Source organism: Sinocyclocheilus anshuiensis, unplaced genomic scaffold (genome assembly GCF_001515605.1).
Source record: "Sinocyclocheilus anshuiensis isolate Anshui unplaced genomic scaffold, SAMN03320099.WGS_v1.1 scaffold766, whole genome shotgun sequence".
In the NCBI taxonomy this organism is placed as follows: domain Eukaryota; kingdom Metazoa; phylum Chordata; class Actinopteri; order Cypriniformes; family Cyprinidae; genus Sinocyclocheilus; species Sinocyclocheilus anshuiensis.
Window position 1 is genome coordinate 1,282,808 of NW_015546060.1, and position 5,253 is coordinate 1,288,060.

Sequence of the window (5,253 nt, forward strand, 5' to 3'; positions counted from 1 at the left end):
TACAGCATCATCACCGCATCTCGTGCTCCACTGATGACGCTCCCTGACACACACCTAACATTTGATTGTACTATTTTTGCATTCAAATGCAAATGTTTATTTTAAATTCGACTTATATCATTTTTTTATTCACAATCTCCTCATAACAGGCAGGCACAGCGCTCAATTCAGCATGTGTTTGTGTGTGCTGTCTGCGTCACTCATAGCACGTGCCTATATTGTGCACTATATCGAACATTTTTTATATCATTATCGAAGAAGGTGTACCGTCGATAAATATCGATACCGTTTTATCGCCCAGGCTTATTCACAAGCTTGCGATTCGATTCGATTCCCATTTCGATTCAATTCGATTCAATATCGATTATTTTGGATCTCAGGTACACATGCCAAATTCTCTCAAGGAAAAAAATTCTCTTTAAGGGGTCATATGATGCGATTTCAATTGTTCCTTTCTCTTTGAAGTGTTACAAGCTCTTGGTGCATAAAGAAGATCTGTAAAGTTGCAAAGACTAAAGTCTCAAATCCAAAGAGAAATCGGGCCAAAAATCATGTAGTGTATTCCAGCCATAAGAGACTACAGGTAAGTTGACATCCATTTAAAAAGAGGTTTCATAATGAAGCTAGTTTCTGTGTTCATCCCCATGGATTAAATGTTTTATTGGTTTGTTTTATTTGATTTTTGAATGTGTTACGTTACAGCTGAATGTGGACTAGTCTAGATGTTGCAATGTGCTTAGATGGCACTTCATTATGAATATATAACTGATCGACTTGAATGCCTTGTTGCTTGATTTTTGTGTTCTGTTTTTTTTTTTTGATTTACTTTGTACATTTAAAAAATTTTTAAATTATTCTTTCTCAAATTAAATATTTTTGTGTGAGAGATTAGTATTTTATTTTAACATAACTTTTTGCACTGAAACCAATATCTTGTGCACTAAAAATGTCACAATGTAGATTTTGGTGAGCTTAATAGGTACGTTTACCCTAATATTCTTTTTAGCAACATCATATGACCCCTTTAACTAATGCTGTAAAATATACATGAGAGTCAGTTGGTACGCTACTACATTACTATAATATTGAAGGTTAAAACTGACTGATTTTTTAGGCTATACAACGGTGTAAATTACACTTAATTAAGTTTTTAATAATAAAAAGTTACAATTAGGCCTACATAATAATATTTCTTCTTCGATTTGTTTTTTTTTATATATATATATATATATTTGGCTGTCATAAAAAGTATAAATTAAACATTGAAGAACAGTGAATATATTACAGTGGTGTGAAAAAGTGTTGGCCCCCTTCCTGATTTCTTATTTTTTTGCATGTTTGTCACACTTGAAGGGGGCCAACACTTTTTCACACCACTGTATATGGTGTATACATTTAGCAAAATGCCCCTCTCTACAGTTTATTTTTCTACCGGACTAATGAGTTTATGGTCACCAAATGTTTTTCTGAGGTAAATGTGACGTTACGTGACATACAAGCCATTATATTGGCGATATTGACTGAAACACTGATTGAGTGATTACATGAGACAGATACGGATTGTAATGTTGCACTATTTCTTTTATACTTACCTTCGGATGTTTAGTCATGTTTATTTTGTGCTGAAACTGGTATTAATGTGGAGGAGATGATTAGTTCACGTGCACTACGCACTGCCGCTTTTATTGAACTGAGGCGCTACAGCGATCTGTCACTCCAGATTAAACAGTGCCAAAACAGCATTTATTGTTTGAATACTGCAATACAATGGGCAGAATTTGAAATCTGAGACTTTGTTTCATATTAAAAGTGCCAAAGCACAATGCTTATTGCGATATATTGGATGGGAAGTGCCCTTCAATGTTCCATCCATTAACTGAAAACAGGCTAGACAAATCTATTCTTGGGATTTAAGAATTGATATCGTTTCGTAAAAATGAGAATCGATTAAAATAGAGATATCTATACTAGCCCTAGTATAAATAATTCAATTTAATGATGTCAAATGAAACAGACATAAAACTGATCAAATTAATTACACAATAATTGTTTTTAAGACATTTTTAGACTATTTAATGCAATTTTAAAATAATTTAAGCCCAAACGTGTAGTAATGCAAAGACCATAAACTGACACAAGAAAGAGGTCACATTTCTGTTTATTGGCCCACTTTGAGGTTTGTTGTTGATGCTGATCTCAAAACAGCCAAATATCGACCACTTTACTGACTGGCTGATGTAACACACTGTGTCCCAATTCACCTACTTATACTATGCCTTAAAAGTACTAGGCCTATGACATTTTTTCCTGAAGAACTTTTGAGTGCGTAGTAGATGAGTAAGCAAGTTTTGGCAAATACTACCACGCCATAATAGCACTTTAATGGACCCCGCTGTTGCATCCCGTCACTGTAAACTGGATTCATGCACCAATTCTTCACAGCAGATCTAACTTCAAATACTATTTAGGCTGAATGGCATGTGAATTGGGATGCAGCATCAGCCCATCGCCAGTCCTACAAATGGGGTATTTTATTTCTTAGACTGTTTTTACGATGTTCACTCCATATTTTGCAAAACTGAGAATTGTGTCATAATTTACACACTCAAGTTGCTTCATGAGGTATGACTTTCTTTTTTCCGTGGAACTCAAAAAAAAAACAGCTTTGGTCCCCATTTACTTTCATTGCATCCTCTTTCAAACAATGACAACCAAAATATGACTCAGTCTTCCATTCTAATATCAAATGTTGGTAACACGTGTTTGGAAAGACATGAGAATGAGTAAATGATAACTTTTGGAGTGCACTATATGCTACAACAAGCTAAGCCACAGCCATTGTTATTTCAAATTTTGTGCCGATTCACTGTCCAATGTAAATCTAACAAACCAAGAATTCACTAAACTGCAAGCCACTGTACTTCCACTGGGTTTTTAAGGTAGAATATTGCTTAAACACTTAATATCCTCTTAAACTTCTAACATAATACATTTTGAGTGTCAAAAAGACGTAATTATGAACTTTCCTCCTAATATGTCATTGTTAATATTATGAACAGGGTTCACCAAGCTCGCAAACAAGTACCAACGTGTTGCTGTCAACAGCTGGAAGTGTTGCCAAAGTACGAAATGCCTCACACTCAAATAAACGTTTTTGTGACATTCCTAGAGAATGCCAGTATTAAATAACCAGTATTAAATACCTTTGCCATCTGTGTTTAAGGTTATTTGGCCAGTGTCGGAGTAATTAGGAGTGAATTTCTCCTCACATTTCTAGTGCATGTGTCACACTGACAGACGTTAGCTTAGCCACAATGCTCTAACCGTGCCATGTCACTGCTAAAACCACAACCGACACTCTGTAAAACAGCTTCAAACTAACTTTCACAACAGGGTAAGTTACTGACAGAATGAATAACGCGTTTTTGAGCGTGAAACCAAATCATTTAGATGTTTGTCTCGGGTGAATTACCGCCACAGCTGCATTAGCCTAGCGCGCTAACTCAAACTAGCCCAAAGTTCTGTCAACTTTTCCTCAGCTCTTTCTGTTGTAAAACCATATTAGTCGGATACCCAGTTCCTCGTCGGCTCAAAATGTCCTTGTTGCGACACAGTAAACCGAAAAAGTGGCACGATAATCTGTTTTGAATTTGACAGGAGGGAATGAAGCTAAACTCTTACCAGGAAATGCCAGCTGAGCTTCACGCGCGCTGAACTGGACCTCGCGCCGAGGATGAGGATGAGGATGAGGAGGAGGATGGTCTCTCAGTCTGTCAAGGTCGAGCTCCTGTTAAGTTCCTGCGTGACGCCGCGACACACACGCGAGCTGTTGACGCGCCTACACAGAGAGAGAGAGAGAGAGAGAGAGAGAGAGAGAGAGAGAGAGAGAGAGAGAGAGAGAGAGAGAGATAGTTAGTGTGTGTTAGTGTGTGTGTGTGTGTGTGTGTGTGTGTGCGCGTGCAATGTTTCAAGCTCAGGGAATTCAAGTGTGGTACTGTAGGACGCCACATTTGCAATGAATCAGTTTGTGAAATTTCATCCCTGCTAGATATTCCACAGTCAATTGTAAGTGGTATTATTGGAAAGTGGAAGCATTTAGGAAAAGCAGCAACTCAGCCATGAAGTGGAAGACCACATAAAGTCACAGAGCAGGGTCACAAGTGCGTGGTGCGTAAGAGTCGACAACGCTCTGCTGATTCCATAGCTGAAGAGTTACCTACTTCCACAGGCATTAATATCAGCTGGAGCTTCGTGGAGTGGGTTTCCATGGGTGAGCAGCTTCATGCCAGCCTCACATCACCAAGTACAATGCCAAGTTTCAGATGGAGTGGTGTAAAGTGATGTAAAGCCACCACTGGACTCTGGAGCAAACCTGTTCTGCGGAGTGATGAATCACGCTTCTCTGTTTGATCGTCTGATGGGTGAGTCTGTTTTTGGTTGATGGCTGAAGAATGTTACTTGCCTGACTGCATTGTGCCAGCTGTAAAGTTTGATGGAGGAGAGATATTGGTATGGGGTTGTTTTTCAGGGGTTGGGCTGGGCCCCTTACTTCCAGTAAAGGAAAATCTTAATGCTTCAGCATACCAAGACATTTTGTGCAATGCTATGCTTCCAACTTTGTGGGAACAGTTTGGGGATGGCCCTTTTCTATTCCAGCATGACTGTGCCCCATGCACAAAGCAAGGTCCTTAAAAACTCATCCATGACTGGCAAACGCAGAGCCCTGACCTTAACCCCACTGAATCCCTTTGAACTGCAATGGAGATTGCAAGCCGGGCATTCCCGTCCAAGATCTGTGCCTGATCTCACAAATGCTCTATGGAATTAATGGGCAAAAATTCCCACAGAAACACTCTTGTGGAAAGCCTTCCCAGAAGAGTGGAAGCTATTATTGCTGCAAAGGGGGACTAACTCCATATTAATGTCTATGTATTTGGAATGCAAAATCACTAAAGTCCCTGTTGGTGTAATGGTCAGGTTTCCCAATACTTTGATCCATACAGAGTATTTAAATATGTGTAAATATGAAATCATTTTGTATTTTTTGTTTTATTTTATAAATGTCTCGCTCTAAAACACCTGCAGTTTTCCCCGTAGTTATTACAGCTGGATCATATCACACCTAATATTATCTCATCTTATCAGGAAAACTTACGAACAAACAGCATAAACCTCACAATTTGTTGTGATTTCCTTAATTATGCGCAACACCACAGTTCACCCTTATTTAGCCACCAACTTTCCTTGATTTTG

At 38.4% G+C, this 5,253-nt stretch overlaps 1 protein-coding gene across 2 annotated transcripts in view; it reads right to left on the bottom strand.

Annotated features, from left to right (window-relative positions):
* The window catches only part of nek7 (NIMA-related kinase 7), a 96,997-nt gene extending 93,141 nt beyond the window's left edge, over window positions 1–3,856 (bottom strand). For both annotated transcript variants that reach the window (XM_016500688.1, XM_016500689.1), the window contains exon 1: window positions 3,682–3,856. The gene's annotated coding sequence lies outside the window, so the exon portion shown is untranslated. The remainder of the gene's footprint in view (window positions 1–3,681) is intronic.
* Window positions 3,857–5,253: the final 1,397 nt, after the last annotated feature.